The following is a 13,074-nucleotide window of genomic DNA, read 5'->3' on the forward strand; positions in this document are numbered from 1 at the left end:
CTGTCTGAAAAACAGCAGGCATTCCCTGGGCAACTGTGGAGCACCAATGCTGAAGTCCCTGTTGTCTCTGCTTTCTTCCAAGCCATTTCTCTGTATGTAAAGTAGTGGATATATACCACATAATATAAATTCATGTATATCTCTGTATCAGCAATTCTACATGAAGGGCATTAGTTGACCAAGACTAAAATCGTCTGTAAAAGTGACCTTACGCACATGAATCTGTTTCCAGGTGGCTAACTTGAGTCAGGCCAATATCACACAGCATTTTAATTATGTAGACTGCTCAGTTATACTCCCCACCCAGCCCAACTCCAGCCAAAAAGTATATTCCAGCAGTAATTAATTATGGTAAAAGAAGCTGTCAATTCTTATTAGGATATGCTAGTAAACACCGCTCTTTGTTTCTGTTTTGGTCACTGTGAATATTTCCCTCCTCCCACACACACTATGATAATTTTCTCATTACAAAAATTGTCACCTAGCAGCTTAGCATTTGCTGTGTTGCAGAAGTCTCTTGGTGAGAACTTGCTGTACTTACATTATAGATTTTTTCCCAAAAACTCAGTTATGCAGTAGATTTCATAAAATGGCAGCTAGTGATCATTTCTTGTACAGACCATGAATTTGATAAAAATACACATTTTTGCAGCACATGAATTAGAAAGAGGTGAAAAGTCAGTTATCTGATAACATATTCCAGTATTTGCTGGTGTAAGAAATAACATTTAGATGTATAAAAACTCAGTCAATGGCAGTTGTGTATAATAGTAGGACTATATAAAATATTTTAAAGTGAAATCTATTGCAATTTTGCATCTACAATCAGAGTACATTAATATTTCCTATAAAATACAAGTAAAGGTGATTTTTGGTTGCTTTGGTTATAATTTCTAAATCACTTTTTTCCAAGATGAATAAAATACGGCGTATACTACAAGATACAACTAGTATCTGATATATATTTTCACTGTTACCACTTATGAAACTTGGCATATAGTGGTATACTGACATACTGTGATATATTAAATCTGAGCATTTCATAAATGCAGTTATTCATCCATGCAAATTAAATATGTTCATGTGTTTAATTATATTACCTCCTATCTTTGATGAAATGTAACACCTGAAAAATTCTTAGGATATTTCAAAATCAGTATTTATACTAGAAGAACTTCACATTCTTTTTCTATTAAGTGGTTAAATAAATCTGATGAAAATGGAAAGATTTTCTTCTCTATTTTTAGGAGAAAGGAGTAATAAGACTTCTAAGATCTATTAATAGAAGACAACAGAATATGAAGTTCTACAAATAAAACACTAGGGATTCTGAAATACCCTACAAAAAAATTAGGTTGCCCTAAATCTTTCTTTGTCCTGTAAAATAGCACATAAACATTACCACTTACAGTGTATCATCAACATTCAGCGTGGAATGAAAATCTTCAGAACTTTCATTAAAAAGCCTTCATTTTTAACTGCTGTAAGTTCTTAATATAAAACCTTTGTAATTTTTTTAACTCTCTCTTATTGGTTAAGTCAACTCTGTAGCACTAATTACATTCTTTTGCAAGTGTTACGCACTTTCGATTAACAATCAAAACAGTTTACAGATACAAGATTCCTAACAAAAAAAGTAACAGGCTCTCGTCAAAATCTACTCATAGATCATTTATTGTGTAATGATATTAAAGTCTTCAGATTGTGGTGTAAACTCAATATAATTTTAGCAGCTTTAGAAAGTTATGTTAAGGACTTACCATTGGGGGGAAAAAAACCTAAAATGACCACTATTTTGTTTTGTGCTCTTGCCAAATTCTGTTCCTCTAATCAGAAAGTTGGTTCAACTCCTTATCAATGCAATAGTGCTGCAAGGCAGATGACAAGGAACAGGAAAGATCAGGCTACTGCCATTAATTGGTGAAAAATGTCTGGGAAACATCCTTTAAAGCACCAACAGTCACCTTTGATTTTTTTTCCATGTAAATTAAAAAAAACATGAAGTCTTACCCAGGCCACAGTGTCTAAAGTTGAGTTGCATTATGCTTGAGGCAAAACTGTAAAGTGCTGCCTCTTTAAAAGCATCTGTACCACTTATTTAATTCACTTCCTCTTTTTGGATCTTTGCAAAAATTAGGCTGAATCTTAGTGCACAAAATACCAAATATTTAAAAGCCTAATGCACAGCAATATAAATGTGTTCATTAAAGCCAACAAACATACAAACTTTAGGAGAGAATACAGGACCATTCATTTTATTGGCCTTAGCTATTCAGCATGTAGCAAATCATTTGTTTTTTGATGAATGATTTTTCATTTATTTTTTGAATGATTATGTAAACTGCTTGTAATTTCTGATATGAACCAAGGAATTATTCCTAGCTGAATAAGTGAACCGTCAGTTCCACGGAGATTGGGGTTATCCTATACACCATCAATTCCACTCTTTTTTATTAGATTTCTGATAATATTTTTCTGCAGAAAAATTTTTATTCATAGCCTGCAAACTGTTTGAAGCAAATGACCCGCTTTTGGCAGAATCCTTCTGAATTCATTTAAAAGCTCTTTCATTCGCTCCTTTGCCAGTTTGTTGGCCTATTTAACACTCTTTTAGTTTTAAAAAATAGGAAGTTATAACCAATCATTTCCAGAGTTCTGTAAAATCCGGATGTGTTTCAGTTTTTTGGTTTTTTTTTTAGGTCCCTGTTTGAAGTTAATGCCCTCCATCTTTTTTGTCTAAGTGCACAGATGATTTCCATGCCGGGAAACTGATGAAAACAGATTGAAGGTTTGTATGTGAACCAAAATATAATTCGATGTTTGAAGTAGGAGGGTAGCTCATTTGGAAAACAATCCACAGAGCAGTTTCAATGGCATGACAATGTATCAGAAATGGATTAATCGACTTGTAGGTGGGGGTAGGGGCAGGAGCAATACCTCTATCTACAGGTGCCCATTCAGGATGCAAAAACAAAACCGAGCAATCGCCTGCTCTTTTAACGAAAGCGCCTTTGAAATACGCGCTAGTAATTTTCCTCCCTTTGCAAAGCACAAGGGCAATGTACTAGAAAGCAGGCACAGAAATGTGCTCCCCAGCGAGGAGCCCACAGCAACAGCAGAGGGCGCAGTTTCTATTTGTAAATTCCATCCCCACCCTCCTGCTAAATCTCTTAATTGGTTACGTGTGGTCCAATAAAATAGCAATAGTTCCACCTGATCCATGTAGATCTGTTCCGAGGGAGAGACCTATAGCGGTGTTCAAACTAAACCCACAGCGAGGCAGAATTACCACTGAGTCTGTATGCAATTCCCCCTACCCTCCCAGCGCCCATCCGCTAGGAGCAAACCCCGGGACACAGACCACTCCACCGCACCCCGGCCTGCCGGTACCAGCCCTCTGCCCCAGCGCGGCGCGCGGGATCCCCACAGCCCAGCTTGAGCAGCCACCGCGCCAGCACCCGGCGGCTGCAGGCAGCCAAGTTTCTCAAAGCAAAGTCCAGCTTGCCCAGCCCCAACTCTTCCCCCAGGCCACTCACAGCCGGCGCGCCCGAGGGGCTGGGCAGAGCTCCTCTCCCGCCCGCCCGCAGCCATGGCTTCTGCCCGCTCGTCGCACGGCGGTGGCAGGCAGCAGCGGTTCGTTAGCGAGGCCGGGAAGGAGCCGTACTCACCATGCGGAGCAATCCCTCTCGTTAGAGCGGGGAGGAGAACGGACACTGCGCTGCCTGGGACCTTGCCAGCCTCATCCCCCTCCGGCAGCAGGAGCATGGGAGCCAGCGGCGCAGGGGTGGGAAGCTGCTCCGCCCGCCGTGCCCAGTCCCCCAGCCGAGGGGAGCCTGGCAGGCGTGTGCCGCACGCCCAACAAAAGTTCCTGGTAACGCCGAAGAGTTCAAGGGCTGGAGAAGAGCAGCCCCCGCCAGCCGGCAGGTTGCAGCCCCCTTCTCCGCCCCTGCCCCGGGAACTGCAGACTGCCCTGGAGCTGCCCCGCGGAGCTCGCCCCGGGGCGAAGGGGGAGGAACACCTCTGGCTCCACCGCAAAGCTCAGCGACCGGCGGATCAGAGAAGGGGAGCCAGGACCCACGCTCCCCCTGGAACAAGTCAGCAGCAACCGCTCAGGGTTTCCTGCCTGCCCCGCTGGGTCTCCCGCCTGTTTGAGCCACTTCTTTGCATTAAACTTTTACTGGGGCTCCGGGAAGCTGCAGGACGTTCCCTGGCTCTCCGCGACGAGACACTCTGCAAAGGCTGCGCTCCTGGCTGGCCCCAGCTTTGGTTTTATTTTAGATGAAGCCGTGGAAGGTACTCGGCGGGGACATAAATCACGACAATTAGCACTGGCGCCGAGGAGATCCTCTCCTACCAGTTTCGCCGGAGCTTCCTCCGCGCATTCCTCTGCTCAAGTCAGAAGTCTCACTGCATATAGCGTTGATGGCAGGGAGATGAGACACATGGAAAGTCCGTCGGATGAAATATACATGCCAGCGATTCTTCTGGACTGTAAATCTCTCGTGCCCCCACCCCCAGCGCTCGCAAAAGGAGCTCTGAAACTTAAGGGCAGGACACTATTAAGGGGGATGAAACCTCAGAGAGATGGCAGGGACGTTTCACTTAAAAGCAATCTTCTCCTGCAACTGCCAGCAAGTAGAGGGATTGCAAACCTTATACCACCTCCAGACCTGAGCGCGTCGAGCGGTCCTAACGCCGTTTAGATCTCCATCTCTCTCTCTCCCCCATCTCTCTCTCCCGCATTTCCGCGCCTGCCACTCGCACAAGTTCCTTATTAACTCATGACACCGATTATATCTCCTGCTGCATTCCCCCTTTGCACCTCCTTTTTGTTCCTTAGGAAAAGCCTTTAAAATCTTGGTCTTAAAAGACACTAAAGCCTCAGCCTTTAATCAGAAATGGACTAAAGGGTCAGGGTACAAGTTGGATCTTGCCAATTTTTAGCCCAGCCTTCCAGATTCCACCCCCTAAATGAAGAACAAGCCTAGCTGTTCCAATTGCACCAAATACCCTGATACATCCCACCTCAGTTGCATTGCCAAACCCTGGATCCATCAGGTGGGTCCTGCTGGATCCTGGCAGTTTTTAGCCCCATCTACCTATGTTTCATGCCTGAACAGAAAACATGTTTAGCTGTTATTAGTGCACCTTAAAAACACAGACTCGGAAGCTTCCCAGTACAACAGTACCATAAAACTCAGGTTCCGCATCTGGATCCTGGCAAAATTTGGTCATAAAACAAGACATTGAAGGACCACAAAACATTCTGGGACAAGAAAGCATCAAAAACTATAATTTGGCACTCATTGCCTTTTACTGGGTCTGCATACTCCCCAGTTTTACCATCTAAATTTAGGTCATATGCAGCTTCTCCTAATCTGTCAAAATAATCCAGATTTGAATCAACACCCATCCCAACCTCCTGGTATCTGGCAACTGAATCTGGCTGGATCTGAGCTCTGTTGAATATGGAAGTCTCAAGAACTGGACTTTTTCTGGAATAACAGGAGCAGCTAAACATTCTCTGTTTTGGCAAGGACCCAGCAGGGCTTCAAGGTTTTTTGTGAAGGAGTCAGGAAGAGCCTTACTGCAGCTAGAATGATTGAATTTTTCCTTATTTAAAGCATCGGCTGAAGGCAAACCTGAGGCTGCATAAAGTATAGTTCTTTGTCAAAACTGCATGCAAGTTGTGATTGTGATAGGACAGCAGGTGAAATCCAGTGATTTGGACTCATTTTCCCTTTGAGTTTTTATATTTGTTAGAACTAGAAGCTCAAACTATATGTGATTGAAGACCCACAATCAAAAAGAAAATGTTTGCATAAACACCCGTGAAACAAAACTGCTGAGTTTCACACAGCTCCATTGTGAATAGTGTCTAACAATGACCATAGCTACCGAAACTGTGGAACTCATTGCCACAAGACATCAACACCAGAGTTTAGCAGGATTCAAAAGAAGATGAGACATTTATATATGGATAACAAGAAATGTCTGGAGTTTTAACAACCCCTGAAGAGCTTTGGAAGTATATAAATGTGCGAACTTTAGGGCTTAAACCAACCTCTAATCATGGGGGGATAGGATGAAACTTCCCTGCAGATTAGGTTATCTCATAATTGCCTATAGCAGGGTTTCTTACATCTTGCTCTGAAGCCTTTGGTACTGGCCACTGTTGGACAGGATACAGTAGAACCTCAGAGTTACAAACTGACCAGTCAGTCACACACCTCATTTGGAACTGGAAGTACACAATCAGGCTGCAGCAGACACCCCGCCCCCCCGCCAAAAAAAAAGCAGTTACAGCACTGTGTTAACCTAAACTACTAAAAATAAAGAGAAAGCAAATTTTTTCTTCTGCATAGTCAAAGGTCAAAGCTGTATTAAACCAATGTTCAGTTGTAAACTTTTGAAAGAACAACCATAATGTTTTGTTCAGAGTTACGAACATTCCAAAGCTACAACCTCCATTCCCGAGGTGTTCATAGCTCTTAGGTTCTACTGTACTAAACTAATTAGAACACTGGTCTGACCTAGTATGGCACTTTTAATTAGGGTATTTATCCACGGCAATGACCTAACTGCAACAACACACACCTCGAGTACAGAACCACTATCCTTGTTTGCAAATCTTTCAGTGAAACTAGGCTGAGTTTGGAATTTGTAACAAAACCCTAATCAAGTTTTGCATGATTTCAGGCTGTGTTGTGGCCATTGCACACATCTCTAAATGTCATCCCATGGGCAATTATGAATCTCCCATTACCTAAGTTATCCTGTGTCTTTGTCTCTAAGGAAACTGTAAAGGTATTTGCGTATTCCCCATGTCCAGTTACTGTGCCTATAAGTATTTAGGGACACTGGGAATTTTGTTGTCTGAAAAATAGCATTTAAATCTATCTGTATTTGAAGCCCAAAGCTCCATGAAAGAATTAGACATGGTGTGACAGGGTACTTGTATCCTGGGTGCTGTCCTTCACACTGGAGAAGGGCTGATGTCCGACTGACGCACTGCACAATGGCAACTGCTGTATACATTTTGGGCTTGATTTCCCCTCTCCCCCACGCTGTGCAAACTCAACAGCTACTGAAGTCAATGAGAACTGAGAGCACTCAGCACTTCATAGGAGGTGTGAGCACCTTAGAGGGGCAAGCCCTGTGTTGGAAGAATGGCTCAGGTCCTAAGGTTCTTTGTGCAGTGCAACTTTCTACTCCACATCCTTCTATGCAAGGAGCACACACTATTCCAGTGCATTGAGCACACACTGCTATCTCTCCAACTGGCAATTGAAATAGACTTTTCTGAACAAAGTAGCAGGCAGACTGTGTGCGAGAGAGCAGGAGGAGGGTTGCTAACCTGCTCCCTTTCCACAATCACCCAGCTATAGTTGAGGCAAAGGGTGCAAATCTCCAAACAGCAGCAGATTTCCCCAAGGGCAGAGCTGGCCTGTCCACTTTCTCATTGCTTTGCCCATAGTAGTTTAACCTTCAATACAGTCAATTGATCAGTGATGATTTGAATGTTGATCTGGCCTTGCACCTTTACTACCTCCAGCTGCTTCATTTTTAGCTCCCAGTGGAAGAGGAATGTTTGAAAAATTGCACTGGAGATACGTGAGCAAAATCAAGAGGTTACTGCATTCAGTAGGAAGGACACAAACCCCCTAAAACTGTTCAGTGAAACAGCAGAACAGACAACACTCAAAAAGACATTTACCACCCCATTGCCACCACAGGGCAGGGGACGGAAAGATATACCTCATCTCTGCCTGTGGAAACCTCCATCACACAGATATGCTTTGGAAAAAGGGATAGATGACAATGACAAATGCTGGAGGCCACAAGTACCTTCTGTAGAATAGGGCTCCCATCTTTGCTACCATTGTCAGAGATGACCAGTGTTAACAATGCTGGGAAATTTTAATGGAAAAGGCACAGAGTGCTATTGAAAGCCTTCCAGCCAATGTGTAACTTAATCTGTCTGGCCAGCTGGGAGTATGATATTGCACTGATGCACACAATACATAAAGAGGTGCATGAATCTGACACTTTACTCCTTCCTATATTTTCATGCAGTTTGATAACGACTTTTTCCCCTGAGAGGGAAAAAAGATCTTTCCCAATCTTGTTTCAGGGATGAGAGTTTCTGTGTGCTGGACATCTTGGTGTGAGATCTCTACATTGGGCATGCAGAAACCCCAAGAAAGACTGTCTAATAAACCTTATTTTTCATTCCAGTCTGTTTTTTCTCATTGGGACAGCATGGGACATTATTATTCATTTCTAGAGTTTGGATAGAAAATGAACCATTTCAGACCTATTGGAACAAATGGTTTTTTATTCTTATGCAGTTCACTGGAGTATAAGGCCCAAGAAATTCCATAAATTAAACTTTTAGAGAAATGGAGAAATCAAGCTCAGTGTACAAAGGGTTAAAATTAATTTTTTTTTCACAAAAAATACATATAAAGATTTGATTTCTACTCCCAAAATATCAATGAAAAAGTGTCTTATTCTAATAATAAACAATGGATCCCTGAAGTGTCCAATAACAAACACATGACACTATGTACAAAGACTTGACAATTTTTCAGATTTTGCTTTAGCAGTTTGTTTTCCAGTGAATACATTTCTGTTTGTATTGCAACAATTAATAAAATCTCACATGCCTATAATTGCAAAATCAAATTCCAGATATACATACATGTGTCTTCTAAAGAGGCATTTCTGTACTATACTTGACTTAAGCAAAGTTGTAGCATGTATTCTATTTTCTGTCTGTGGTGGTTTGGTGTCTCATCTCAACAGATAGAAAACACTTTGCTTAACTCGTGTAGTACAGCAATGCCACTTTCAATGGGGAGCATGGATCAGTGTTCATATCATACTCCCCGTCAGTACCCGACCAAAGCTGGGGGAAGCTAATGATCCAACCAGTGGAAACAAATTGGGTGATGAATCCTGGTCACATGCCACCTGACATATGTTGCACATATACTAAGAAGGTGTCTCAACAAATATTCCATTAATATGACTGTTTTTCTTTTAAAAGAGTGAATTTACCCTTCAATTCATCTTTAAAAAAAAAAACAGTCAACCATCATTTTAAAAAAAAGATCATGCTCGGAACACAATCTTTGTAATTAAAAACAGGATATAAATCTAGGGATCCCATACTGTGCATATGCATAGAGGAGTAAAGAGATATAAGACAATCCTTTGTCTACTGGACCAAATATCTGCTAGGTGGTGAAGAAACAGCCTCCACAGAGCCACACTTCACCTCTCAGACAGGTTGGTTGGAAGTGGACAGGTAGGGGTTCCGTTCTTCCCATGTGCAGGCCCAACTGTACCAGGGATGAATGATATTGTGCTATGTGCAGGGCTTGCCCTTCCCTTCTCTGGAATTAGGAGAAATCAGGAAGCAGATTGAAACACAATCTGCTTCCCAGTCTGCTGCTAGGTAAATGCAATTCTGTGCTGCCTCACGTACAGGGCTTGTGCCAAACCACAGTGTACCTTATTATTCTGAAAGTGAAAAAAGTTCTTAGCTGGTGAAACTTTGATCTTTCACCCAGGTGGCTTTACTCTGAGTCTACATTTCTAATACTACTTATTGCTCTATTTTAGTAATTATTTATATAATTATATACACGTACACACATTATTTTTAACCTTAATATGAAAGGCAACACAAAAATAAAGGGAAAAAACCCTGCTAAAGAGATCCAATGATTTAACTCCATTTCAGCATGCTTGTGCACAATGAGACAGAAACACTCTATGGCCTCATTTACACTAAAAATATGTTACTGGTATAGTTATTTTGGCATACCTATACTAGCAGTGCCCACCAATGTAGATGCAGCTTATGCCAACAGAAGGCATTTTTCTGTTGGTGCAGTAGCACCACTTCCCTGAACTACATTAGCTATACTGATAGAAGCACTCATCTCAGCCTAATTTTTTTACTTTTAGCAAAAATGGTTCAGCCATTTCTTAGAACAAGGTTAGGGGGAAATACATTGTTTTCCCAAGTTAAAAAATTCTTACAACTGTACTGTTGAGAACCTCTAGCACTTCCATGCTTTAGAGCATGCTTTGACATTTGGCCTGGTGTTTGCCCTAGCATCTGGGATATCCCTTTTCCTTACCAACCATGGCTGGACCATGGTTTAACCTCAGTTTCTGAAACAGAGCTGACTGCAATTTTTTTTTGTCTACATCTGCAGCTAAACTATGTTCAGCTGCACACATCACGGAAATCTGTTGTTGCCAAAGGATCATCTTTCAAGTGTAGACCAAGCCTATGACTACTGGAAAACTAGTGAAATAGTGACATTACAGGAGACATGAAACCTGAACTACTGAAAGAGGAAGGGATTTTTGACTGTTAAAAAAAAATCAAGCAAAAAACAGTTTTAATTACTATCTATTTAACTGAAATGAATGTTTTGGATAAAGGATGTCTTTGTTAAAGATTTCTTATCCCTTTCAATTAAGATGCACGTGCTAACAAATATTCTGAGAACCCCATACAGTTCCCCAACAAAGCTAGGAAAGGTCAGACGACATTCCTAAGGTAAAACCCCACTAAAAATGAAACCTTTTCAGGCCTTTTTTATGCATCATAAAAGTGCACCAGCCCAATTTTGCATGCTATATTTAAGGGAGCATGGACCAAACCCTGTTAATTGAGAGAAAACATGGTTTGACAGCAAGGATGGTCTTGTTGTTAAGGCACTGGACTGGACATCAAGAAATCTTGATTCAGTCGATGCTTACAGTCACAGGCTTGCTGTCTGACCTCAGCCAAGTCATATGGCGGAAGATTGTGAAAGACCTTAAGTGCCTCTTTTGAAAAACTCCTCATTAGTCTCCTTGTGCCCCAGTTCACCAGTTGTAAAATGGAGAGGCCAGTATTTCTGTTCTCTAATCTTATGTCTGTCTTGTCTATTTAGGCACTGATTTTGCACTGAGCTTCATGCTATCAGACCTCTGTACCAGTGTGGCGCCTCACTGAAGTGAATGGGACTCCAAAGGAAGTGCAGTACAAAATTGGGACCTCACATTGTACATAGAGATGATCCACATTTGTCACACAGAAAGTTATTTTTTTAAATTTTATGAAAAATTGTCATCTTTAGTGAAATTCTATTTTTGTGACATTTTCCATGGACTTTCCTATTCAACATTTTGTCAACATAACCAAAATCTTTTTCTAATTTTAATTATTTAAATGTTTCATTTACTGAAAAAACAGTTTTCAGAAAGAAAATGTGTTTTTTCTAAGCAAGTTTTCAATAATGATTTTAATAAAAATTCAATAACATTTTGATAAATATTTTGACTAAAAATATTGTGATTTTTTTTTCAAAAACCAGAAAATGAATAAATTTTGAACCCTGCAAAAGAAAGTTTCAATCTTTTGAAATTGTTTTTCAACCAGCTCTAACTGCAAGTTCTTTAGAGTGAGGATTGCCTCTTATTATGTGTTTGTACACTGCCTAGTACAATGAGATTCTGATCTAATTTGGAGCATCCAAGTGCTACTGCAATATACATAATAAGTAATAATAATTGAACAGGTCCTTCTGTCACCTGGTGTCACTTGAGTGTAAATGGCATGCACAGCATCTTTCCTTATTCTAAATAGCACTTTACAATTAAAATGTCCCAAACTTATTGTATCATACTGATAACTAGCTAAAAACTAAGAATTTAACTGCCAAATCAAGCTCAGTAATAATGGAATATAATAAGGTGTGCATTTTCCATTTCTTTTTAAGAATTCTTTAAAAATGTTTATGTTACGTATAGAAAGAAATAAAAGCAGAAGTGGACCTAGTAATGTTAGGTATTTACACATGCACAGGACATGGACATAACTAGATAGTAACAGATTTTTATTTTAACATAGAATTAAAAAAATACTTTGGGAATGTTTTTCATTGTCCTATTAGTGATGAGTTTCTTTAATGAAAGAAAAACAATTTAACCTCACCAGTGGGTTATAACACAATGGTGGAGTGGGATAAGAACATCAGACGAATCAGTGGAAGCTACTATTTGAAAAAGTTTTACCCAATAAATAAATAAATATATTTAGTAGTGGAGAGGCTGGATTAAGAGGAGAGGTTTTGTTAATTTCTGTGAGGGGTTATGGAATTGCACTAGACGGAAATACATAATACTCATTTAGCTTTTGTAGGTTTGCATAATATTTTGTCAATTAACCATTATTTTTGATTTGTGATATACCATTACAAACCAGTAAAGGGCAGCACTAACCAACTGTTTTAAGTAACTAAAAAAAACCACTAATTATTGTTTTTAAGTTTTAAATAATGTATACATCTATGGTTTGATTGGATTTACAATTAATTTAGTGTCTTTCTATCTTAGTGCTGAATATCAATTTTAAGAGTCTTCTATAATCTTTAAAGAGAAAAACTAAGGCTACAAATGAGCAGTTTAGTTATAATGAACTTTTATTAAGGGCATTTCAGTTACTGAGAAGTTAAAGCTCTCTTATTATGACAGAGTGGTCACTTTAATTGCTTTATTAGATTATGCCATAAAATCTACATAGCAAAATCATACAATGGTTTAGATAGGACAGTAACTCATAATCTCAAACATCTGAAGACTAAATGTGTTTGAAATGTTGCTGGTAATCTTTATTTGCAAATAAACTGGTAAATTAGATTAGTGCAATTGTCTTCGAGTCTAAGTTCAAACAGCTTTTTTTTTTAGAAATAACATGACTTGAACGAACCAGACATGGCATATACTGTAGAGTACACACATGCACTCTCAAACATGAATTACATTGTAAAGAATTGACATCAGTCCTTGCATATTTTATTTATGTTTGTAAATGATTAAATGAATTGGTGTGAACTTTTAAAATGCTATGTTCTTTATCCTGGTGTTTGAGAGGGAATAATGAATTAAATATATAGAATTGTGATAAGAAATATATTTTGGGAGACAAAAAGTGGCTCTTCTTCAATGTGAATTTTATAAATTCTTTTAACACAGGAATATATGAAAAGAGGCCCTTGGTTCTAA

The 13,074-nt window shown here is 39.8% G+C and overlaps 1 protein-coding gene across 4 annotated transcripts in view; it reads right to left on the bottom strand.

The window, feature by feature from the left end:
- Window positions 1-4,611, bottom strand: part of NTNG1 (netrin G1) — a 204,641-nt gene extending 200,030 nt beyond the window's left edge. For all 4 annotated transcript variants that reach the window (XM_030573671.1, XM_030573670.1, XM_030573669.1 and 1 more), the window contains exon 1: window positions 3,669-4,611. The gene's annotated coding sequence lies outside the window, so the exon portion shown is untranslated. The remainder of the gene's footprint in view (window positions 1-3,668) is intronic.
- Window positions 4,612-13,074: the final 8,463 nt, after the last annotated feature.

Source organism: Gopherus evgoodei, chromosome 8, assembly GCF_007399415.2.
Source record: "Gopherus evgoodei ecotype Sinaloan lineage chromosome 8, rGopEvg1_v1.p, whole genome shotgun sequence".
NCBI lineage: Eukaryota > Metazoa > Chordata > Testudines > Testudinidae > Gopherus > Gopherus evgoodei.